This window comes from Balaenoptera borealis, assembly GCF_965194805.1.
Source record: "Balaenoptera borealis genome assembly, chromosome: 15".
In the NCBI taxonomy this organism is placed as follows: Eukaryota; Metazoa; Chordata; class Mammalia; order Artiodactyla; family Balaenopteridae; genus Balaenoptera; species Balaenoptera borealis.
The window spans coordinates 74,307,653-74,334,516 of NC_138871.1; the positions used below are offsets into that span (position 1 = coordinate 74,307,653).

A 26,864-nucleotide genomic window follows, 5' to 3' on the forward strand; every position below is an offset into this window, starting at 1 on the left:
CTCCATACTGTTCTGCATAGTGGCTGTATCAATTTACATTCCCACCAACAGTGCAAGAGGGTTCCCTTTTCTCCACACCCTCTCCAGCATTTATTGTTTCTAGATTTTTTGATGATGGCCATTCTGACCGGTGTGAGGTGATACCTCATTGTGGTTTTGATTTGCATTTCTCTAATAATTAGTGATGTTGAGCATCTTTTCATGTATTTGTTGGCCATCTGTATGTCTTCTTTGGAGAAATGCTTATTTAGGTCTTCTGCCCATTTTTGTATTGGGTTGTTTTTTTTTGTGATATTGATTTGCATGAGCTGCTTGTGTATTTTGGAGATTAATCCTTTGTCAGTTGCTTTGTTTGAAAATATTTTCTCCCATTCTGAGGTCTGTCTTTTTGTCTTGTTTATGGTTTCCTTTGCTGTGCAAAAGCTTTGAAGTTTCATTAGGTCCCATTTGTTTATTTTTGTTTTTATTTCCATTTCTCTAGGAGGTGGGTCAAAAAGGATCTTGCTGTGATTTATGTCATAGAGTGTTCTGCCTATGTTTTCCTCTAAGAGTTTTATAGTGTCTGGCTTTACATTTAGGTCTTTAATCCATTTTGAGTTTACTTTTGTGTATGGTATTAGAGTGTGTTCTAATTTTATTCTTTTACTAGTATTTGTCCATTTTCCCCAGCACCACTTGTTGAAGAGGATTTCTTTTCTCCATTGTATATTCTTGCCTCCTTTGTCAAAGATAAGGTGACTTATGTGTGTGGGTTTATCTCTGGGCTTTCTATCCTGTTCCATTGATCTATATTTCTGTTTCTGTGCCAGTACCATACTGTCTTGATTACTGTAGCTTTGTAGTATAGTCGGAAGTCAGGGAGCATGATTCCTCCAGCTCTGTTTTTCTTTCTTAAGATTGCTTTGGCTATTCAGGGTCTTTTGTGTTTCCATACAAAATGTGAAATTTATTGTTCTATTTCTGTGAAAAATGCCATTGATAATTTGATAGGGATTGCATTGAACCTGTAGATTGCTTTGGGTAGTATAGTCATTTTCACAATATTGAGTCTTCCAATCCAGGATCATGGTATAACTCTCCATCTGTTTATGTTATCTTTGATTTCTTTCATCAGTGTTTTATAGTTTTCTGAGTACAGGTCTTCTGCCTCCTTAGGTAGGTTTATTCCTAGGTATTTTATTCTTTTTGTTGTGATGGTAAATGGGATTGTTTCCTTAATTTCTCTTTCTGATCTTTCATTGTTTGTGTACAGGAATGCAAGAGATATCTGTGCATTAATTTTGTATCCTGCAACCTTACGAAATTCATTGATTAGTTCTAGTAGTTTTCTGGTGGCATCTTTAGGATTTTCTATGTATAGTATCATGTCATTGGCAAACAGGGACAGTTTTACTACTTCTTTTCCATTTTGTATTCCTTTTATTTCTTTTTCTTCTCTGACTGCTGTGGCTAGGACTTCCAATACTATGTTGAATAATAGTGGTGAGAGTGGATATCCTTGTCTTGTTCCTGATCTTAGAGGAAATGCTTTCAGTTTTTCACCATTGAGAATGATGTTTGCTGCGGGTTTGTCGTATATAGCTTTTATTATGTTGAGGTAGGTTCCCTCTATGCCCACTTTCTGGAGAGTTTTTTATCATACATAAATGGGTGTTGAATTTTGTCAAAAGCTTTTTCTGCATCTATTGAGATGATATATGCTTTTTATTCTTTAATTTGTTAATATGGTATATCACATTGATTGTTTTACATATATTGAAGAACCCTTGCATCTCTGGGATAAATCCCATTTAATCATGGTGTATGATCTTTTTAATGTGTCGTTGGATTCTGTTTGCTAATATTTTGTTGAGGATTTTTGCGTCTATGTTCATCAGTGATATTGGTCTATAATTTTCTTTTTCTGTGATATCTTTGTCTTGTTTTAGCATCAGGGTGATGGTGGCCTCATAGAACGAATTTGGGAATGTTCCTCCCTCTACAATTTTTTGGAAGAGTTTCAAAAGGATAGGTGTTAACTCTTCTCTAAGTGTTTGATAGAATTCACCTGTGAAGCAATCTGGTCCTGGACTTTTGTTTGTTGGAAGACTTTTAATTACAGTTTCATTTTCGTTACCTGTGATTGGTCTGTTTATATTTTCTAATTCTTCCTGGTTCAATCTTGGAAAGTTGTACCTTTCCAAGAATTTGTCCATTTCTTCCAGGTTGTCCATTTTATTGGCATATAGTTGCTTGTAGTAATCTCTTATGATCTTTTGTATTTCTGTGGTGTCAGTTTTAATCTCTTCTTTTTCATTTCTAATTTTATTGATTTGAGTCCTCTCCCTTTTTTTCTTGATGTGTCTGGCTAAAGGTTTATAAATTTTGTTTATCTTCTCAAAGAACCAACTTTTAGTTTTATTGATCCTTGCTATTGTTTTCTTCATTTCTATTTCATTTATTTCTGCTCTGATCTTTATGATTTCTTTCCTTCTACTAACTTTTAGTTTCCTTCTCCTAAGTTTTAGTGGGTTTTCTTTCTTTTCTTTTTCTAGTTGCTTTACGTGTAAGGTTAGGTTGTTTATTTGAGATTTTTCTTGTTTCTTGAGGTGAGCTTGAATTGCTATGAACTTCCCTCTTAGAACTGCTTTTTCTGCGTCCCATAGGTTTTGGATCATCATGTTTTCATTGTCATTTGTTTCTAGGTATTTTTAAATTTCTTCTTTGATTTCCTCAGTGATCTCTTGGTTATTTAGCAGCACACTGTTTAGCCTCCATGTATTTGTGTTTTTTACAGTTTTTTTTCTTGTAATTGATTTCTAATCTCATAGCATTGTGGTTAGAAAAGATGCTTGATACAATTTCAATATTCTTAAATTTTCCAAGGCTTGATTTGTGACCCAAGATGTGATCTATTCTGGAGAATGTTCCATGTGCACTTGAGAAGAAAGTGTGTTCTCCCACTTTTGGGTGGAATGTCCTAAAAATATCAATTAAGTCAATGTGGTCTATTGTGTCATTTAAAGCTTATGTTTCCTTATTTATTTTCTGTCTGGATGATCTGTCTATTGGTGTAAGTGGGGTGTTAAAGTCCCCCACTATTATTGTGTTAATGTTGATTTCTCCTTTTATGGCTGTTAGCATTTGCCTTTTGTATTGAGGTGCTCCTATGTTGGGTGCATAAATATTTACAATTGTTATGTTTTCTTCTTGGATTGATCCCTTGATCATTATGTAGTGTCCTTCTTTATCTCTTGTAACAGTCTTTATTTTAAAGTCTATTTTATCTGATATGAGTATTGTTACTCCAGCTTTCTTTTGATTTCCATTTGCAGGGAATATCTTTTTCCATCCCCTCACTTTCAACCTGTATGTGTCCCTAGGTCTGAGGTGGGTTTCTTGTAGACAGCATATATACGGGTCTTGTTTTTGTATCCATTCAGCCAATCTGTATCTTTTATTTGGAGCATTTAATCCATTTACACTCAAGGTGATTATCGATATGTATGTTCCTATTACCATTTTCTTAATTGATTTGGGTTTGTTTTTGTAGGTCTTTTTCTTCTCTTGTTTCCTGCTTCGAGAAGTTCCTTTAGCATTTGTTTTAAAGCTCGTTTGGTGGTGCTGAATTCTCGTAGCTTTGGCTTGTCTGTAAAAGCTTTTGATTTCTCTGCCGAATCCAAATGAGATCTTTGCTGGGTAGAGTAATCTTGGTTGTAGGTTTTTCTCTTTCATCACTTTAAATTGTCCTGCCACTCCCTTCTGGCTTGCAGAGTTTCTGCTGAAAGATCCTCCGTTAACCTTATGGGGATTCCCTTGTATGTTATTTGTTGCTTTTCCCTTGCTGCTTTTAATATTTTTTCTTTGTATTTAATTTTTGATAGCTTGAGTAATATGTGTCTTGGTGTGTTTCTCTTTGGGTTTATCCTGTATGGGACTCTCTGCACTTCCTGGACTTGATTGACTATTTCCTTTCCCATGTTAGGGAAGTTTTCAACTATAATCTCTTCAAATATTTTCTCAGACCCTTGCTTTTCCTCTTCTTCTTCTGGGACCATTATAATTTGTATATTGGTGCGTTTAATGTTGTCTCAGGGGTCTCTGAGACTGTCCTCAATTCTTTTCATTCTTTTTTCTTTATTTTGCTCCCTGGCAGTTATTTCCACCATTTTATCTTCCAGCTCACTTATCCGTTTTTCTGCCTCAGTTATTCTGCTATTGATTCCTTCTGGCGTATTTTTAATTTCAGTTATTGTGTTGTTCATCACTGTTTGCTTGCTCTTTAGTTCTTCTAGGTCCTTGTTAAATGTTTCTTATATTTTCTCCGTTCTGTTTCCGAGATTTTGGATCATCTTTACTATCATTACTCTGAATTCTTTTTCAGGTAGGTTGCCTAGTTTGTCTTCATTTATTTGGTCTTGTAAGTTTTTACCTTGTTCCTTCGTTTGTAACATAGTTTTTGTCTTTTCCTTTTTTTTGATGGGTGGGGCTGTATTCCTGTCTTACTGGTTGTTTGGCCTGAGGTGTTCAGCACTGGAGTTTGCAGGCAGTTGGGTAGAGCCAGGTCTTGTTGCCAAGGTGATGACCTCTGGTAAGCCTCACTCCGATTAATAGTCCCTGGGGTCTGAGGTTCTCTGTTAGTCCTGAAGTTTGGACTCGGCGCTCCCACCACAGGAGCTCGGGCCCGACCTCCAGCCTTGGAACCAAGATCCTGCAAGCTGAGGTCTCCACAGCACAGGGCCAGCTTCAGGCACCATTGGATCCTGGGCTCCAGTGACATCATCAGAACTCAGCTTGTTCTTTCTTCCATGGCAAGGCTTTACCTTTGTTTGGCCTGTCTTCATTAACAAGCCCCAATGTCTGCCTTTGGGAACCTTCAGGCTCCTCCATGATGACAAGATACTCAGCTACTATATTAAAAAAGAGAATGAGACAGTATGGTGGGTAGATGGCCAGAATCAATTAGACCAGGGTTCAAGTCTTGGCTATGCCATTTGCTCACTTTGTGCCTTGGGCAAGTTACTCAACTTCTTTGAGCCTCAGTTTCCACATATTTTAAACTGAGACTAATTAACAACATACTTTATCAGAGTTGTAAAATTTTAATGAGATGTGGAGATAAAATGCAAAATGCATGGCACAGTTCTTGGCACAGAGTAAGCATTCAGTAAATGATAGTGAATAAGATGCTGATATGATTGGCTATGGTGATGTGCCCATGACCTCAAGGAGTTTAATAGAGAGAGACATATACAAAAATACATGCAATGAGGAATAACAGATACCATGATAAACATCCATATAACCATGATAGACCATTCATTGGAGGTCCCAAGGAAAGCATGGTTGATTTCTCCTGGGAATGAAGGTGTAGAAAATTAAGAAATTATTTACAAAGAGGCAGTAAGTAAGCTCAGTCATGAAGGCAAACTGGCATCTGTTGCACAGATACAGCCCCGTTATTTCTAAAGATGCATGAGTAAAGCCCAGCTCACCTTCTCAACTGGGTTGTGAAGGATGTGAAGGATTTTACCAAGTGGAAATGAAGGAAGGATATTCCAGGCAGAGGCTACAACATAAGCAAGGACATTGGGTTATAGATGTTTATTCAGGAAATGAATGTGTTTATATTGTATTTAATACACTGGGAAAACAGGCCTGCAGGTGGGGCAGGTGCAAGGAATGAAGTTGGACAGGCAGGTGGAACAAAGCTCGCAGAAGCCCTGGGGGCCTGTCTCAGAACTTGGAACTCCACCAGGCTGGCGATGGGAGTGCCATACTCATTAGACCTATCTGGTGACAGAGTGGAGCCTGGATTGGAGGACAACGCTGGCGACAAGAAACAAGTCTATTGCAGTGGTCCAGACCAGAGGGGATAGACTGAGCTAACGCTGTAATATTCCACCATATTACACAAACATCCTCCTGTTTGTGGGCACTTAATTTTAAACTGTTGCTGTTCTGAATATTGCTATGGTTTGCATCTTTATCTATATAAATACATTTCTTTCTCTCGTATGTTCTTTAAGATAAAGGGCATAAACATCTTCATGACTCTTGACAATTATAGGTAAATTTGTTTCAAATAGGTGTTCTAAATTATATTTTCACCAGGGTCCATTTGTGTATGGCCTTCACAGCACATTGATAACACTGAGTGCTGCCATTCTTTGTTGTTTTAGAAGGCATAAAGCTGTTGTTTCAATTTGCTTTTCCTTGATATCTACAGAAATTAAATGTTTTCCCCATTTGTCTTCTAATTACGTGTCCTCACTTGTGAATTGCAGGTCCTGTCCTTTGCCCATTTGATAAGCAATTGTGTTAAATCCTTTTTTGGCTGGCCTCTCTTCTGGCAACTCTCCACATACACATTTCCCCACAGGCTCTCTTTCTAATTTCTTTTCTCTTTGATCTATTGAAGTCAAATCCTTTTTCTAACTACATATTACAATAGACATAACAATTCTAATTGCTCTATTGATTCATGGCCACTACAGTGGTAGGCACATTAGGAAGAACAAGATTTTGCTGTGAGAGAGCAGGGTTTATAAGCCTGGCTTCGTGCTTTCTAGCTGTGTAGTTTGGTGCAAGAATCTTAATCTCTCTGAACTGGTTTGCTTACCTGTGAAATGGGAGCAGTAGTATATGTTGGGATGGATTAGTAACTATTGATATATTTGGCTATTGGTAGCAGAGACATAAATGCGGGGGCTTAAAAAAGTAGTAGTCTATTCTTTTATGTTAAATTATCTTAGAGGTGAGGAGCCCAGGGCTGATATAGCTATTCCATGAGGCTTTTCCCCTGACTGTAGTGTAGTCATGGGGTTAGGTTGTGGGATTAGGTTGTGGGATTGGACAGCCTTATTCCTTAAAGACTAGGGAAGCAATTGGATAGTGTTGGATAGTGGCAAATCTGAACCTATTCACTTACTCACTGAACAAATATTTGTTAAGTACCTGCTGTATGCAGAACTCAAGGATTTTTTTCTGGTGGAAAATATACATGCTAAGTCAAGTAAGAGAATCTTGGTTATTTCATTGATGTCTAAATCATGGAGAATGATTATCTCCTTCTTTAGGAAAATCCAGACCTGGACTCTCTGGGTTCCAAGGTGACTCTGTGGCCTTCTACATACTTGTCCCCAGTATCCTTACAATAATCTCCCATCCCAGAAAAAGCATTCCTGTAGATTCACCAAATACAGGCTCAAAAATAGGCTCGCAGGGTTATTCAAAAGAACAGTCCATATCCTCAACACTTGATTAAGTCGGTAATGGATGTTTGCTATCTGGACCTATGCATTCTGGTTTATTGGTTAGAAGAATCAGCCTCATGATTTTATAGTCACACTATTTATACAGGTGCTTCTGGTCATCATGAGACTATGTCACAGACAGAGGGTCTTACAGATCCCCTGCCAGCTCAGAGAATCCTCTGGTTCCTGTGATATGTTTTATTATTTTTATTATTACCAGTAGAATCATCATAATTTTACTTCTGTCCAAATGTATTCATTACAAATGAAATTTCTGTTCAGATCTCATAGTTCATGCCTGAAAGCAAAGATATTAGAATTAATGAGCATTTTTGCTGATGAGAAGAAAAGTAACTGAAGGGTGATTGGACTTTAGCCTTTTAATGGGTCTGATATTCTTCTTTCATTAGGGTTGACAGGGGCATATCTGGCTCCCTTATGCTGTGTGCCGTGGTTTAAAAATATACCTTATGTGACATGAAGCTAGCTTTTCTTTCACAATAAATTAGCCCAGTATCACGAGTACATGTAAACAGAGCTCCATTGAATCTGGGCAGAGGGAGGGTGACAGTGTTACCCTGATTAGCAGGTGGTGGATGGGCTTTGACTGGTTTATTAAAATGTTAGTGTACTTTGATTCCGGTATTTTTCATGGAGTGGGCAACAAGGATTAACAAAGAGCAAGTCTACTTGGAGAACCTGGTAGCAACTCTGAAAGAACTGAAGATGAGCCCTGCAGACAACCAGGGCAGTGTTGAGAAGCACAACCTCTAACACATGTTACCTGTGGTTCAAATAGATGTGGATATGCACTGGGACATACTGTGACAGAGGGGTCTGGCGTTGACTCAAGGGAAACATAATTTAAAGCCTTCAGGGCCTTGGATGCTTGGGCTTTCTTATTAATGAGGTTGGGAGAGTTTTCAACTGAGGACAAGCATTCAGTTTTTTATATCCAAGGCCATGACATTACAGAAACCAGGGAGAAGAACTGAGGTATCAATTTGAATAGGTGTTGTCTGTCACCGTTTTGTGGACATACTATTCAGATGGACGGGATGTAGGGCTGATGAAGGCATAGTTTGCGGTATGGTACCTCTAGCATATTTCTATTAGATGGATGCAGACTTCCATATGAAACCTAATTGTCCTCTCTGAACTGCTTTTACTCACGTTCCACCAAATGGGTGTTTTTTGGTTCTTTTCCCCACACCAACCAATTCTTCAACTCTCTGGACATCAGCTGGGTGGCCTACAATTCAATTTAATCTGACACTAATGACCCAGATTAAGAGCTCAGTCCTAGAAGACTGCCTCCGTGCCAGTTGTAAGCTCAGATTGACACCTGTACTTCTGACCAACTGGCTGTAAATCTGGGGTTCCCACAACTCCCTCTTCAGGTTTGATAATTTGCCAGAAGAGTTCACAAACCTTAGGAAAATACTTTATTATGTTTCCAGGTTGATTTGAAAGGACATTATAAAAGATACAAATGAACGGCCAAATGAAGAGGTACATAGGGTGAGATCCAGAAAGGTCCCAAGTGCAGGAGCTTCTGTCCTGTGGAATTGGGGTGCAGCACTTTCCCAGCACATAGATGCATTCATCAACCCAGAAGCCCTTTAATAAATCCTGTTGTTCAGGGGTTTTCATGGGAGTTGCTTTATGCAGGCATGATTGGTGAAATCATTGGCCATTGGTGATTAGACTCAATCTCCAGCCCTTCTCCTCTCCCAGGAAGTTAGGGGAAAGGACTGAAAGTTCCAAGTTTCTATTTAAGGCTTGATCTTTCTAATGAACAACCCCCATCCTGAAGCTGTCCAGGGGCCCCTAGAACCAGTCGTCTCAATAGCATGCATAAGACACTCATCACTCTGAAGTTTTCAAGGTTTTTAGGAGCTGTGTGCTAGGAATCTGGGACAAAGACTAAATCTTCATTTTTATTATATCACAGCCTCATTGGCCAAGGGACCAGGGAAAGTGGGGCTGAAGTGGGGAGTCACTTGGGGAAAACACCATCTGCAGCCGAACACAAGGTCACAGGCTGGGCTGTGGTACTAGAATAGGATTGTCACCCTTATGTCCTCACCCTCCTTCGCAATCAGTATCTACCATCTGCCATGTGCCAAGCACTTCCTGGGGGTGATGTGATGGATACATAGGTCAACTAGACATTGTTCATATCATGCTCACAATATTGGAGGAAATGGCATGTAAGCAACTGTACATAATACATTGTGGAAAGCCATAGTCAGAGGCTTGTACAAGTGCAGAGGAACACAGAGGAGACACCAATTAATTATGCCAGGAAGTTCGGGTTAAGTTGTCACGGGGGACATAATATTTTCAGCTGGGCTGTGAAAGATGAGAAGGATATTATCAACTGGAGATAAAGGAAGTATATTCCAGGTAGAGGATACAACATGAGCAAAGACATTGAGTTGTAGATGTTTATTCAGGGAACAGTGAATTGATCAGCATGGTTATAGCATAAGGTGTCTAACCGGGAGCAATCATGATAGTCAACAGTAATCAAACATTTATTATATGCTAGGGACTTTTTTATGCATATGAATTTATTTAATCCTAAGAACAATCCCAGGTAGTTACTAACATTATCTCCATTTTCCAGAGGAAGACACAGAGGCTTAGAGAAGTTAAGGAAATTTCCTAAGGTTGTAACGTATGGTCTGGAGCCAGGATTAGAGAGAACGCAGGCTGGCTATGATTGACCAGAAAAACTGAGGATAAGACTTTGCATCTCAAGTCGTGCGCTTATTCTTAATCTTTATCCCTCCCAGAATCCTCTGATGCAGGGTGAACAACAGGGTCCATTTGGATGCAGGAAGGATAGTCTTGAACTTTCTATTTGTTTTGAGCTCATCTTTTTATGATGATTTTTAGTGTGTTTCATGATGTACCCACTGTGTTAGTGCATTAGAACATGCGTTGAATATATAATGTATAAATAAATAGGCATACATGTTTAGGAGGGTGGTACTGAAACATTTTTTCTTGGAAGAACTACAAAGCAAACAGTTTTACTGGTTTGGGCCAGTAATTCTCAAGGGTCGCTTCCTGAGCAGCAGCAGCCTCACCTGGGAATGGGTTAGAAATGCGAATTCCCAGGCCCCACTACAGACTTACTGGATCAGATACCTTGGGGGTGGGGCCCAGCAACCTGTTCTTTAACAGATCACCCAGGTGAGGCTCACTGATCTAGGCAATACAGCTTTTAAGGTGGAAAGTGAGATGGCTTAATTTGAGTTCTAGAAGGATAATTCTAGTTGGACTGAAGACAGTGAGATACTAGAAACCAGGAGATTCTTTAAAAGATTATTAAAATGGTCATGGCTAGAATTGAGCAGGGTCTGGGTCGAGTAAGAGAAATGGATTTCAGAAATATTTAAAGGGACAAATTAAATATTACAATTTGGGGATGAGGGAGAGGGAGTTAAATCCAGATATGGCACCAAAGAGTCTAATGCACAGAATTGTTGTCACCATCTGTGCCTAGGTGTGAGTGAGTCAGAGCTTGTGATGGCAGGAATGGGTAATGAATAATCCCGTTTAATTTGAAGTGTGTGGAGGATATTTAGGATGAGCAGGTGGTTAGAATTCAAATTCAAGAGAGACATGAGATTTGGAAATTTATATATTTGAGAGAGAACAGCATATAGGTAGCAATAGAGTCAATGGACATGGATAAAATGAAGAAGTTCCAATTTCTCTGTAATGAAGTATGAGGCCAAATAATCTGTGAAGAATGAGGAGGCCAGAAGCGAGATAGGGGCCTAAGTCAGGGGCTGATATTCAGAGCAACTAACGTAGGAAACAGGAAGAGGAAGCAAAGCATGAGAGAAAACTAATGTATTGGTGCGTCGATCTCCAGGACCATGTTGGGCCCATGGCAGGGGCTTGGTGTGTGCTGCCTGGCTGGAGAGGCCAGTGAGGGGTTTTTAACCTTTTGGTGCCATCGACCCCTTCTCTAGACTTAGAGAAGGCTAGGGATCCTTTTTCAGAATAATTTTTAAAAAATAAATTTTAAAACATAGCATTAAAAAGGAAACCAATTATGATAAAATATTAAAATATCAAAAGTGAATTTATGATATAGTAGGATTCATACATTACCAACATATATATATCTTTATTAATGCATTCAATAGTGACTCTATCAGTGGGATTAATAACGCTACAAAGTTGTGATGAGCATAAATGATAATTAGAGATATCTACAACAACTGTTATGTGATATGAAAATATTGGTGACTGTTACTGGTAACAAAAATCACAGATACTGCTGATACTTTTCTGGTTTGCTACCTGCATGCATAATTGAAGTTAATGCTAAATTCAGTTAAAGGTTAGGGAAAATAAATACGTAATTTTTTCCATTGAAAATACGTGAACCACCTGAACTCTATCCTTGGACTCCTTGAGGGTACATAGATTCTGAGTTAAGACCTCCTGTGCTAAATGCATAGACAGAAGTATATGTGTTTACCCATACATATATACATAGTCACTGATGTGTTTGCAGATAGGAATTAATTTTCTGGATCAATTTTCATATGCCTTGTTCAAGGTAAATTTTGTTTGAAAGACTTAGCTGTTTTAGATATTAAGTAATTTGAGTGCATTTAGCCAGCCCCTTTGGAGAATCATTGAGGAGAAATCAGATTGTCTCTCTATAAAAATGTTAACCTTGCTAACCTATCTTCACCCAGAATGGTGGTTAGTGTGTATTGACAATAATTCCCCAATGTTTTAACTCTATTTCTGACATTTTAGTCAGAAGTGACATAATTTGTAATGCTTACTATTTATAGATGGTTTTATAAGTAAAATTATGGCAGTTTAATAGAAATAGTTATGTGTTATTTTGCTATTTTTGTTAAAATTTGAAAAAACTTAGAGGTCTGATTCAAATCTCACATTTTGTTGGTGAGGAAACTGAGACCCAGAAAGAGAAAGAGACTTTGTTCTGGTTATCTACTGCTGCGAAACAATTCATCCCCCCCAAACATAACAGCTTTAAATAAAAATATGTTTTATTTTTTCTCACAATTTTGTGATTCAGACATTCAGGCAGGGCTTAGCTGGGCAACTCTTTGACTCCACACAGCATTGACTGAGGTCACTCTGTAATATACAGCTGGTGGATGGGCTGGTCCACGGGTCCAAGAGAGCTCCATGCTATGTCTGAGCTGGAGGACTGTGCTAAGTGGAGACGTCATCTTGATGCCTACATGTGTCCTCTCCAGCATGGTGGTACCTGGTTCCCAGAAAGTGTCCCAAGAGGCCACCTAGATGAAAAATTCAAGACTTTATATGATTTAGTCTCAAAATTCCCAGAATGTCAATTCTGCTGCATTCTATCAAACAAGTGAAGGAGGCCAGCTCAGATTAGAAGGGAAGAATGTTAGACTCCAGCCTTCCAGCAGAGGAGCATCAAAGAAACTGTGGCCATCTTTCACCTATCACAGTCCCCCTTTTGGCCACAGACCATGAATATTTCTTCCACCTGCAAATACATTTACATCTCCCAAGACCTTCAGAATTCTCACCCAATTCTAGCTTCAGGCTCAAGCTGAGGTTCAGAATATTGTTATGTGAGTAAGTCTAGAAGTTGAATATGTTGAATAAAGACACGAGTTATCTGCCCCTTCACAGCCAACAGACAGTGGTGATACAGGAAGAGGATAAATATAACAGACATTCTCATCCAAACAGGTGGGAATAGGAGGCACATAGCAGTCACTGGTCTAGACCAATTCAGAAATCCAACTACGTATAAAATAGAACTGTGCACTTGTTGCCACTTCCTTGATTAGGCCCAGTCTTCCTCCCTGGGAATGATTCTCCCTGGTTCCGTTCTCTCTTCTTTGGGCTCTTGGTTTTACCCTCCGAGTCATCTTTTCTTTTGTATAACAAATGACCTATGCTTGGCTAGGTAGTTTTCTCAGTCTTCTTCCTTTGTGGGTACAAAGGTCTCTTTTCATTCTGGACTGTCCATTCAGCTAACTGCTTCTATAGTACAATTCTCTTAAAGCTCTCTTTGTGTGTTTGTAGGACTCTTTTTGGGGTTAATTCCATTAGATCAAAATCATACTCACAATTATCTTCCAGGTAAGCTCCTCTCTGGCTTGTTGTGACACAGGGTGCTATGGGACAAAGTCTTCAAAATTCTTGACACCTTTTTATCTAGATAAAAGATTTTACAACATTTTACCCTTAGATTCTTAAAGGCTCCTTTCCAGCCAGAGAGAATCCACTAGGCATTTCCTTAAGATTTTTATCAGTCCTACTATGCACACCCTTAAATCTTTCTGAGTCTCAACAAAGGTCTTGTAGCAACACCCTTAAGATCTTTACCCTGAGACCATTTCTTACTTTGAGATTATTTTACCATCCAGAGATGCTGGGAATGGAAAACATTTTTGTTTTGGAAACAGGAAGTCTTGGCTTCCTTGTATTTCCTCTAAAATCTGCTTGAAAATTGTACATTTTCTTATTTAATCTAAATACTCTCTATGGCATTTTGTCACATAAAGTAAAAATAAACCAGTTGCTACTTTTGATGTTGTCTGGAAATCTCTTTAGCCTGATCTAATGGTTCATTAGTTTTTCTATTTTCTACATTACTATAGGCAACAGTTTCGCTGAACTTTCTACCACTACATCTTTTCTCCAGGCTCCAAAAACATTTTTCCTTTTGTCATTTGACAATTTACCAACAGTCTCATCCAAGCTCTTCTACCTTTCACCCACGTCTCCACTCCAAAGCCAATGCCACATGCTTTAGGATTGTGTTCTAACAGCACCTGCCTCCAGTACAAAATTCAGTTTCAGTTACCTATTACTGTGTAACAAGTTACTCCAAAATTTAGTAGCTTCAAACAGCAACTATTTTTATATATAATTATAATAATTATATATAATTGTATAATTTTGAAGCAGTGTTGTGCTTCAGACATTTGAGTAGGGCTCAGCTGGCTGATTCTTCTGTCCCACCTGATGTCAGCTGGGTGAGTCCCACCCATGGTGTTTAGCTGACAGAAGGGTTGGTACAAAGGGTCTACGAGAAACTTACTCAAGCTGGTTAGGGAAATGGTTGGGATTGGAAACAGATCTTCCAGTTCCTACCACAGAGGTCTTTTCTTCTATCCCAGGTGGCCAAATCTATCTTTTAATTTTTTGTTGTAGGAAGATTTCTTATGCTTTTATCCAAACCTTTAGGAAGGAGAGAAGGAGGTGTTTTTCATAGACAGGAAATCATCCTTGATGTCCCTGAATCTATATGTGTAGACTCATTTATGGGATGTCCATGGGATGTTCTGGATTTTCATGCTTCTCAGATGCTCTTTGCATGCTGGTAGCACAATTGGGAATAATATGTACATACAGTGCTTTTTATTCTTATTTTGTCCTTACTGTCTGAGCAAGAAGGCATTCAATTATAACTTATCTTTAATTCACTAAGCTCTGCTGTGTCTAACCTGCCTTTCTGATGATGAAGCAAATTTCCTATATTCATATTTCCCTGTTATAACTGGGGCTGCCCAATAAGGAACTGTAATCCTTGCCTCTAGAAGTAGGATTCATAATCAAGAGGATATCAAGACTTCAACATCAGCGGAGCCTGGTAGTAAGTCCTACTCTAACCTTGTACTGAGATTTATAGGACTCCTAAGCCCTTCCTTATTCAATTGACCAAGGCTATAGCTGTGCTCTTAATATCTGTATTGGGTTTCACTTTTAGTTCATTTTGCCTCTGTCTATTCTTATGTGATGGGCGTCCATCTTGCTCTCCTATCAGATAGAATATGGGGATTATTTTAAAATAGTGATAAAAGCACATCAGAAATCTTTCAGTGGGAAGGATTAATGTGGATTCTAGGGGAAGAAATAGGTTTGCTTCTTTGCTAAAAAAACACAATGAGTAGAGGAAAAAGAATCAGAAGAATAAAAAAGACATAGGACATTATCCCAAGCAAAATGGACATGAAAAACAAACTACAGAGCAAGTACTATGCACAGCTATTGACCAAAAAGGCGAGAGGCTGAGATTTGGAAAACAAATATTTTTCAACACAGACACATACAGAGCCAGAAGGCATTATAGTGTTTTGTGGGTTTTTTTTTCAACATCGTCTATGCTGAGAGAATTTATGATCACAACATTTCTTCATGATTTTTTAAATTAATAATATCAAAAGGGAGCTTGGCATATTAAATGAAGACTCTGTTTTCCACAATGGATTCAGCAGTAGATACCCCAGAATTGTCCCAAAAAGGAGTGAGGAGAAGTGTGCAGGCCTGGGGACCTCCAGTTAGATTTGAGTCTCTTCTTAAAGAACTAACATATGACAGCCTGTGGATTTGAATAAACGCATGAATGTCATCAATTTAAGAGTTTAAATCGCCAAGTCACCCAAACTCTGATACATAATAAGCTATTTACAAGAATTCTAGCTACTCCTCAAAGCAGAGCTCTTTTTCCCTCAGGAAAAATGATTTTGTGAGGCCACAATATATCATACAGTATATATGTATACTGTATACCATACATATTTGTAAGTGGACCGTCACATTGAAGGAGAAGACTGGAGAAATGCTAGACCAGTCATCCAAAGAGCATCCTGTTTTTGTTTTTTGACCCAAATGTATAGAAAATATCTTCAACTAATCAGATTATTATATTATACTGTCACATTTGAGACTGTTCCATAAAGTCACAGAATGAAGTGTTGGAAGGCCCGTTACTGCACTGGTGACAGCATGGGATTCAGAGGGATCGAGAGACCTTTCCAAAGTCACAGAACCAGCTAATGTAAGAACTGAGGCTGAGTTCATTCTCCTTCCTAAATTTGAATTTCCAAATCTGAGCCTCTCCCCATACATGCAAATACAGTTTTTATATTTACTGTTTTAAAATCTGGTCTGCCTCTTGATTTTTTTTTTATTCATATGGCTTTGGATTTTTATTACTTCTCATTTACTCCTTTATTCATTCAGTTGACAAATATTTGAGTGGCTACTGTGTTACGTGCTGGGTATGTCTTATGCTCTGGGTGATACCGCACGTGAGGACTTTATATCCCACTGGGGAAACGTAGACAATCAAGTAATCAATAAATAAAATAAAATAAAAGGGCCAAGGGTGCTAGGGGTAACTCTTTCATATAGAATGGACAGAAGGACAACTTCTCTAAGACAAGGTGACTTTGAAACAGAGATATGAAGGAGTCAAGGAGCCAGGCAGGGCAGGCTTTGTGGGTGTACTTACCTATGTAGCCACACTTGATTTAATACTCTGCTGTTGCCATCTTAAGATTCTTAATAATTTTTTAACAAAATACATTTCATTTTATACTGGGCCCAACAAATTATGTAGCTGGTCCTGGACCAGGAATGAGCCATGTGATAGTTGGGAGAAGAGCACTCCAGGCAGGGGGCACCAGTGAGAACACAAGAGCTGAAATGAACAAGGAAGAGAAGGCCAGTAAACTGGAGTGGGGAAGGCAAGAGGGGAGAGTGACAGGAGCTGACATCAGGGAGGTGGGGGAGAGTGGACCCTTGCAATTGGCTGTCACTCTGAGTAAGATGGCAAAGCCATTGACCAGAGTGGTGACATAATTTGACCTTCATTTTAAAGCAATTATTCTGGACTTGACTTATTTGGTTATTACGAATTCACTGTAAGATTTACCTATTTCCCAAAATACACTAACAGCAATTTTGCCAAAATTAGCTACATAACTGATAAAGAAGCCTTTTTAATTTTTTAAATTCAAAATGTTAAATAAAGATTTTAAATACTTCATGAAAATAACAAATTATCAACTCCCTATGGTTATATAGACTAAACCTTTAAAAAAATTTTATTCCTTTCCTAGACAGTTTGAATTTTTAGAACCTTACAGCTATAATTCCTAAACACAAATAATCCTGTCCACAGAAATATCCTTTTCTTTACCTATTTTTACTGGAAAAGGGACTGTACATATCCTAGAGAATGTTTAATCTTCTGCTGTACTTCAGTTTCCTCCCTTGAGAGAGAGAAGAAAAAAAATCATGCTCCATTGTTGAATAACACCACTATTTCATGAAAGAAGATGTTTCTGCCAAATGTCCAAGGGAAGAAATCTTAATCCTATTGCTGGTTAGAGCATTTCTTTTTGAAAAAAATAAAAATTACAAGTTTCTGAAATGAAATCTGAAGATTATCCAGTATTAAATATATAGCATTTTAAAAATGGATATAAGAGCGTGAAAAGAAAATTTGAAGTTACCAAAGGATATTCTAGAGTGAAAGAGGGAAGTACTGGGTACACAAAGTATATTAGAGCCTTCTATTTGTAGTTATAGAGGTACCTTTGTAATCTGGGTCCAGTGTGACTGTCAAAATTGATGCGAGGCTCTTGGAAGAGGAAAATATAATGCACGCAGCATCCTTCCAGCACTTTGCAAGTACTATTGCATCTTCTATCTCACTATATCCTCACCATTCCTGAAATGGGTAAGTTGGGTTTTATTTCTAATGTGAGATGAAGAAATGGAAGCCTAGAGAATTGAAATAATTAGCTCACAGTTGATGGCAAACCACTGACAAAACAGGAATCTAGACATCTTGACTGTCAGTTCAATGCTCATCCCATGTCCTCATACTTGTTCCCTTGATGTTAAGCAGATGAAGCGGCAACTGCGTGTGCTTTGTGAAGTAGACCAAAACAAATCTGTTGTACAATGATCACTGATGATGGTGCAAGGAGCAAAAAGAGATAGGAAAAAACCACACACACACTGTTTAAAAGGAATATAAATTGGAATTCTTCACAATGAAAAACTTCTGTTTTGCAAACGATACTGTTAAGGAAATGAAAAGACAAGCCATGGGCTAAGAGGATATATTGGCGAAACAGAAAGGACTTGTATCCAAAATATATAAATTGCTCTGCAAATTCAATAATAGGAAAACATCCAACCAATTAAACATGGAAAAATATTTGAAGACACTTCACCAAAACACAGGGATGACAAGCCCAGGAGAAGTCACTCATCTTCATTAGTCATCAGAAAAATGCAAATTAAAATCACAATGAGACACTGCTACACACCTAATACAAAGGCGAAAATAAAAATACCAGACAATATCAAGAGGTGATAAGCATGTTAAGTGACTGGAATTCTCATATCTTGCTGGTAGGAATGCAAAATGTAGAACCATTTAGCAAATTTTTTTTGTTTGTTTTGTTTTCTAAGTAGAGGGAAGGATTTTTTTTTTTTAATTTATTTTTTTATTTTTGTCTGTGTTGTGTCTTCATTTCATGCGAGGGCTTTCTCCAGTTGCAGCAAGCGGGGGCTACTCTTCATCGCGGTGCACGGGCCTCTCGCCGTCGCGGCCTCTCTTGTTGCGGAGCACAGGCTCCAGACGCGCAGGCTCAGTAGTTGTGGCTCACGGGCCTATTTGCTCCGCGGCATGTGGGATCCTCCCTGACCAGGGCTCGAACCCGTGTCCTCTGCATTGGCAGGCAGACTCTCAACCACTGCGCCACCAGGGAAGCCCCATTTAGCAATTTTTTATAAGTCACTGAACAACCCAGAAGTGCCACTCCTAGATATTTACCCAAGAGAAATGAAAACATGATCACATAAAGACCTGTGCCTGGATGTCTATAGCAGCTTGGTTCACCATTTCTCTAAACCGAAAACAACTCAAAATGCACTTTAATAAGTGGATAAACAAACTGTGGCACATCCATGTAAAGGAACACTATTCTGGAGTGAAAAGTACTGAAGCGTGTAACACCCTGGATGAATCTCAAATGCATTCTGCCAAATGAAAGAAGCCAGACTCAAAAGGTTGCATACTTTATGATTCTATTTACATGATAATCTGGAAAAGGCAAAAACGGATCAGTAGTTGCCAGGGGCTGAAAATAGAGGGAGAGCTTGACTGCCAAGGGGCATAGGACATTTTTTGAAGGAGATGGGACAGTTTTAAATCTTGACCCTGGTAGCTGTTACATTATTTGTAACCTGATGTGTTAAACTCATAGAATTGCACATCAAAATGGTCAATGTCATACGTAAATTATGCTACATTTAAAAAGGAATACAAATACATAAAATCTAGTTGAAATCAAAAGACATGATAACTAGTTGATGTCAAAAGAACAAATATGCCAGACAATAAAAAAAACTTAAATTGTCCAAAGTGTCTCCTATTTGACAGTAAACTTAAGTTAGCAGTTGAAATGTCCAGTTACTATCTTTGAAAGTGAAGATGAATCTAACATCTGATTGGTTAGAGCCCATGTACAACTTTGAATACTACATATTAATGATAACATAAGAATGAAATAGAGCAATGAGTGATCTAAATAGCTATTTAATATAATTTTCTAAATGAAATAATTAACCAAAAAGGCCTTTACTTACTAATTTATTCAGCTATACAGAAATACAGAAATAATCTGAATAATCAAGCCTCCAGGATATAAACTGGAAAATCTTTACGCAACAAAGGCAAATAGCCTGAGGCGCCACTCGCGATGGGGCAGCGGCAGGCAAGGCCATGGCGGCGGCAGCAGCTCGTGGGGCCGGTGCAAGGGCGGCTGCCGGACTGCGGTTTGGGGGCGGTCGCACGCGGGCCCCGCACGGGGCCCTTATGCAGGGCACCTGGGACCGCCCCGGACATGAAGCCCTACCTTTGGGAGCGCTACTGGGAGGCGAAGAGGAACACGGAAGAACTGGTTACTTCAGTTGTGAGCAACTTGTTGAATCCAGATGCCATCTTCTCAAACAATGACAGGAGCCTGTCAGACATTGAAATCTACAGCTTTGATTATGATTACACCTTGGTGTTTTATTCCAAGCACCTCCACACACTGATTTTTAATGCCGCTCGGGACCTTCCCATCAACGAACACAGGTATCCCATGGAAATCAGGAAGTATGAGTATGACCCAAACTTTGCAATCCGTGGACTGCATTATGATGTGCAGCGGTCGGTCTTGATGAAGATCAGTGCTTTTCATTACATCCAGCTGGGAACTGTCTACAGAGGCCTCAGCGTGGTCCCTGATGAGAAAGTCATTGAAATGTACCAGGGCTCCCACCTGCCTTTGGAACAAATGAGCAACTTTTATGAGAGTTCCCATGGAAACACCATGACATCATGTCCATGTTCATGGACATCTTCTCCCTGCCCGAGATGACCCTGCTGTCCTGTGTGAACGAGTACTTTCTGAAGAACAACATCGACTATGAGCCTGTGCATCTGTACAGAGACGTCAAGGATTCAATTCGGGAGGTGCACACCAAAGGAATCATGTACAGAGCAGTTGAAGCAGATACTGAAAAGTACATCTGCTACCCTGCGCAGACCCGTGCAGTGTTGGCCAAACTGGCTGATCATGGCAAGATGATGTTTCTCATCACCAATAGCCCCAGTAGCTTTGTGGACAAAGGGATGAGGTATATTGTTGGAAAAGACTGGAGGGACCTGTTTGATGTGGTCATTGTTCAGGCGGAGAAGCCAAACTTCTTTAGTGATAAGTGGAGTCCTTTCCGAAAGGTGAATGTGAAAGGTGTCTTACTCTAGGATAAAATCTACACGTTGCAGAAAGGCCAGATTTATAAGCAGGGCAATTTATATGAATTTTTGAAGCTTACTGGATGGAGGGAATCCAAAGTGTTGTATTTTGGTGACCATATATACAGTGACCTGGCGGACTTGACCCTAAAGCATGGCTGGTGAACGGGTGCAATTATCCTGGAATTGACATCTGAGCTCAGAATCATGAACATGGGACAGTACATTCAAACTATTACCTGGCTACAGACCTTGACTGGGTTATTGGAGCAGATGCAGGTTCACAGAGATGCGGAGTCACAGCTGGTTTTGCAGGAGTGGAAAAAGGAGAGGAAGGAGTTGAGAGAAATGACCAAAGGTTCCTTCAGCGCCCAGTTTGGAAGCTTGTTCCGCATAGACCAGAACCCCACGTACTTCCTGCGGCGCCTGTCGCGATTTGCCGACATCTACGTGGCATCCCTGAGCTGCCTCCTGAGCTGTGACATCAGCTACACGTTCTACCCCCGGAGGACCCCACTGCAGCACAAGCTTCCTGCCTGGTCTGACAGGCCCCCGGCCGCCAGGCTGCCACTCCTGCAGGAGGCCCAGGCCAAGTAGCCAGTGGCCCAGCCACGCTGGGCGCGAAAAGCCAGGACCAGCGGCTGCCCTGCACTGGGCAGACGTGACTGTCGCTTACAGACATGCCTTGTGATATCTATTTTGTACATTACGGAGGATACCCCCCAGCTCATGAAGACAGGAGCTCGTAGCCCACGGGGACTGCCTTCCTGTACATGTGGGGACAGCGGCTGGCTTCCTGTCAACACCCTGTGATCAGCCTTCTTGTTTACTAAGGTACCGTAACTGGCGTCAGATTTTCTGGGATGGGGAGCCTTCTTGATACCATCTCTGGATTCCAGCAGGTGACATTTTGAAACTCTTCTTGACTCTTCCATGGAAAACGCATGGAAAAACTGAACATTCACAGGCAGTGCAGGGGCCCAGTGATGTGCACCGGTGAAGTGCTCACAGAAAGCTGATGCTTGAGCGAGCGCTCCGATAGCACACCACGATGTCAGCAGCAGAGATGGTCCCCAGACAGCAGCCGGTTCCCAGATATCTTCTCGTACTAGGGCTTTGGCACTCTGGTGCCTCACTTGAAAGCAGACTCAGCCTCTCTGGAAGTCTTTCGTGAGAAAGAACAAGAGAAGTTGCAAGTCCTTGGCCTTGATGGTCCTCAGTATCCGTTTCCCGTGTCCTGCCCCCTGTGGGGGAAGGACCATCGTGCCCCAAGTGATGGGCAGGTTCACTCTTTTCCCCAGAAAAGGAGGGCAGAGAGAGAAGAGCTTCTGGTTAAATTCCAGCCAGCAGAACAGACTTTGTAGAATGAGGCTGCGAGAAACGAACATGTCAGAAGACAAATGCCAGTGCATTTGTTGTGGGTCTCCCAGGACTTTATTTTACCTGAAACTGCTACCCGTGTATTGCTTGAATGTGATCATTGGAGGATGGAAAATGAAACAAAAAAAATGTCCTTGTAATGAAGTGCCACACCGTGACCCCTACCGGGTGTGTTGCAATCTTATTAAAACGTGTATTCCCCAAAAAAAAAGAAAAAGAAAAAAAAAGACAAAGAGCAAAAAACATTACCTTTGAGGGCTATTCTTCAACTGGTCAAAAGGAATAGATGTTCTATAAGTGCTTGAGAACCATCACAACTTTAGTTCTTAGTACTGTATGTGATTATTGCTTATTTGCCTTAAGTATTTGATATTTAAGTATTTGACATGTTGCCAACATGGTCAGAACCCTATCAATCACCCTTTTTCATACTTCATTTCTAGTAGCTTTCATGATCTAGTTGTCTTAATGAAAAAGCCTGGTCATTCTGTGGAATCTCTTTTCCTGTCTTGGCCTTTCACGCAGCCTTTGCTCTCTTGTGAAAATGCAAAGATCTCGAGTTTAGGAAACACGGTCATGCTTGTCCACGAGGTAGAGAAACACTACTTTGTATTCGGGCAATCACACTGTAAAAATAAAAATGGGAGAATCAAAGAGGAACAAATGAAAGGAACCTTGAAATACTATTTTCACATCTACTAAAATAACAACTGTAAACAAACAAGCAACGATAGTTCTCATCCCTGCTGATGCTATGATGAAAGTGGTACATCAGTTTTTGCTTAAGTGGCCTTATCAGTTTCTAAAATTATTTGTGATAACAAAATGGAAGTACAGTGCCTTGCAAGGTCTGAAAAATGTACATTTGATTAAATAATTCTCCGTTTAGGAATTTATCCAAAGGAAATAATTTGACGGGAGAAGAAATGATGCCTGACCCATATATCAACCCAGAATGAGCTAAAATAGCATTAAAATAGAAAGCTAATTAAATGTACACCATTAGGGGAATTGGATAAAAGAGAAAAGAAATTTAGTGGAATACAGACTTCGGGAACTTCTTAGGTAGCATGAGAATTAGCTTTAGCTACCTGTGCTCAGCACCTATGTTTACACATCCCTTTTCCTCCTGTATCACCCCTCCAATTGTTCTAAGCACCATTTAACAAACTATACCTTTCATTTATTTTCTTCATTATTTGTCTCCTTTAACAAAAGCCACCCCTTGAGTGCAAGGATTTTTGCCTGTTTTCTTCACTGTTGTTTTCTCTGTGCCTAGAGCAGTTCCTGGCACATAGCAGACACTAAATAAATATTCATTAAACAATTATAAAAAATGAATGCAAATATACTCAGTAAGGACTTTTTAGTAGCCTGATTTTGATTCTGTTTCACTTTTTGCTTTTTATTTAGCCATTTAAAAAAATTTGTTCATTCAGCAAATATTTACTAAGCCCTGCTCTGAGCCAGGCATTGTAATAGGTGCTGGTTCATAGACATGACCCAGACAGTTGTTATCCTGTAGCATCATGGGGCTCACAGTCTGATGGAGAAGAGGGCCCTGGAGCAGGAATCACGAGGGAGACGAACTGGGAGGAGAGGGTGCTATAGGGATATACGACAAGGGACTTCCCCTCCCTAGGGATTAGAGAGCCTTAGGGATCAAAGCCTTGAGGGGTGAGGAACAGCTGACTAGGGGAGGATGTTCCAGGCCTGGCGGACACACACGTGAAGGACCTGAGCCATGATTCTGGCACTTCCGAGGCCAGGAGGGCCGAAGTCGCTGTGGTTGGGGTCATGCCCACTGCGGGGAGCATCGTGCATGCTGAGAACCTGAAGGCAGACTGGAATGAGGAGGCCCTGGACCCTCTTAAGCACTTGGGTCTCCATCTTGAGGGCGATGGGAAATTATTGGCAAAATATAGATGTAACAGAAGAATGATCTGGTTGAACCTGAAGTTTGTAGAAATGGCTGTGGTTCCATATAGAGCATGGGCAGGAGGCATATAAAACCGGAGAGAGCTGGTCCCAGAGCGTAACGCAAGCATGAGCTGCAGGTCCTGGGTCCAATCCCTATTGTGTTCTTCGATCTCCCCTGGATAAAGGAGATCTCTGTTCTGTCTGCCTCACTGAGTGGATATAAGAGGTGCCGTGGTTATAAGGCTGAAAAATGCTGTTAATGTGAGGTGTGGTTTATCTTTTTCATCTGACCTGGGCAAGGAGAGCATGAAAATGAGGAGAAGGTCTGTATCGTCTCAGTACTCATATGTGAGCTGAGAAATGGGCTTATTCTCATTGATAGTCCATCTGAAGATAATATGAAGACATTTGTTTGACTCATACTTTCAATTCCTTTGATCAGTTTTCACAGGCTTAGTGATGCGGTACATTAAGTGACCTCTGTTTTCTTGCTTTCACCATATAGATTAATTTGGTAGCAGAAACAGAGGCTTGCTATGCAATTATGAAGATGCGAATGGTTGCATAGTTCTTCCCACTGTCCCACAAACAGGCCTGGGCCCTGGCAGCAGGTCCTGAGGGAGCGGTTTCCCTGTGGAGGGCCCTAACTCCCAGGGCGGGATGCTGGCTGCTGGTCCCCCCCCACCCCGCCCCTTCTCCACTTCTCATCAGTTCTTCGCCTGCTGCGGCTTGGGGCCCAGCCTTTCAATTATTCAGGAATCAGAAAGTATTTGTTGCCTGATGCAGGATTTGCTTTTATTCAACAGAACAAAACCCTGGTAGGTGAGATTCACCACCTGGGCAGCTGGGTCTCTGGATACTTGCAGGTTGCTTTCAGAGGGGCAGTTGCTCTGGGAAGGGGTTCGGTTCAGACGGCATATAAAGTGGATGGAAGAAGGGAAAAGAGACAAACAGATGAATAGGGAACATGCTGATTTTGCCTTCTATTTGTCCAGCTAGAAAACTACAGCATGCTGAAATATACAGAAACCTCAGGCGCTGGTTGAGGAAAGAGGCAGCTTTGCAGGGAGTGGTGAGAATTCCGGTTCCAGCCTAGATTCTGCTGCTAAACCGTCCTGTGTCTCTAGGAAATCATCTCTCCTCTTTGGGCCATCGTCTCTTTACCTGTGAAATGAGAAAGATGGATTATTTGATCTCTAAGATCCCTTCACTTCTGTGACTTAATTTCAGAGTGATGTTCAGATCTTGGTGCCAGCCCTTACTAGATCCTCTGCTTCGGATGGAGCTGGTGCTGTTATAATCTCTTCTCTTCATTGTCATCCATTCAATTCTTTATTCTCTCTTTCAACAAACGAGTATTGAGCACTTGGTGTGTACCTGAGGGAACCCTTCCAGGGGATCCTAGACTGTGGGTCTTGTGTGATACAGCCAGATTATGAAGGGCAAGTTAGGTATCACTTCTCTTATGGCTTTCTAACTAGACTCTGAAGACTGGTTTAGTTCTAGAAGCCATGAGACCTACTCATTTATGCATCTATTCATTCAGCAAACATTGACTGAGCATAAACTATAAGCCAGGTGGCATATAAGGGAAAATCAAAGTTGAGTCAGGTCAAGGGCTTGCCCTCAAATGTACATGGTTTTGTTGATAAGACTGATATATATTAGGAAAACTATAATGCAGAGGGATAAATGCAAAAAAAATTTACAGGCACTGGAAATTATGAGAGCACACAGGAGCAGCATCTTTGAATACTGACCAGGGAGCCAAGGCACACCTCTCAAGAGGGCCTGGGATCTATATTACGTATATATGGGATATATATTATTTATATATAATTATGAAATACATTTGTATGAAACAAAATTCAGAACATTCAAAAAAGAAAATAAAGATTAATAGTTATCTCATAATTCAGAGAAAATAACTAAAATTTTTTTAAAAATATATAATTTTGGTATACCTCTTCAAGGTATTTTTGATGTCTTTTCTTTCATTGTTTTGTCCCAAAAAATCACACATAAATACTGCTTTGTAAGTTGCATATTCATTTGATAATATATCATTGACTTTTTCATATCATAAACAAAATTCTACTTTATTATTTTAAGAGCTGTGTATCATATTCTGTTGTATAGATGCCCTGTTATTCTTTTTCTTTTTTTTTTTTAATGTGTTGAGGCGATATCCTTGCCTTGTTCTTTTTTATTTATTTATTTATTTATTTTTGGCTGTGTTGGGTCTTCGTTTCTGTGAGGGCTTTCTCTAGTTGCGGCAAGCGGGGGCCACTCTTCATCACGGTGCGTGGGCCCCTCACTATCGTTGCCTCTCTTGTTGCGGAGCGCAGGCTCCAGGCGCACAGGCTCAGTAGTTGTGGCTCACGGGCCTAGCTGCTCCGTGGCATGTGGGATCTTCCCAGACCAGGGCTCGAACCCGTATCCCCTGCATTAGCAGGCAGATTCTCAACCACTGCGCCACCAGGGAAGCCCCTGCCCTGTTATTCTTTTAGCTAATGTCCTATTGATGGATTTGGGTTATTCTAAGTTTCCAGTATTATAAACAACATTGTGATAAACATGCTTCTCTTTAGGACAAATTCTTAGAAGTTGGATATCTAGGTGAAAGGATATTTTAAATATTGACACACATTGCCAGACTGTGCTTTAGTTTAAAAGCAGAGTTATATGTGTGTGAGTGTATGTGTGTGTATGCACTCACAAATGCA

The 26,864-nt window shown here is 40.1% G+C and overlaps 1 protein-coding gene and 1 pseudogene across 3 annotated transcripts in view; both read left to right on the forward strand.

Annotated features, from left to right (window-relative positions):
- The window catches only part of LOC309612569 (uncharacterized protein), a 452,870-nt gene that overhangs the window by 334,881 nt on the left and 91,125 nt on the right, over nt 1–26,864 (forward strand). The window lies entirely within an intron of this gene.
- On the forward strand, nt 1,624–26,287 carry LOC309612555 (5'-nucleotidase domain-containing protein 3 pseudogene; annotated as a pseudogene). The gene has a single exon. The product of its transcript is annotated as a 5'-nucleotidase domain-containing protein 3 pseudogene (transcript).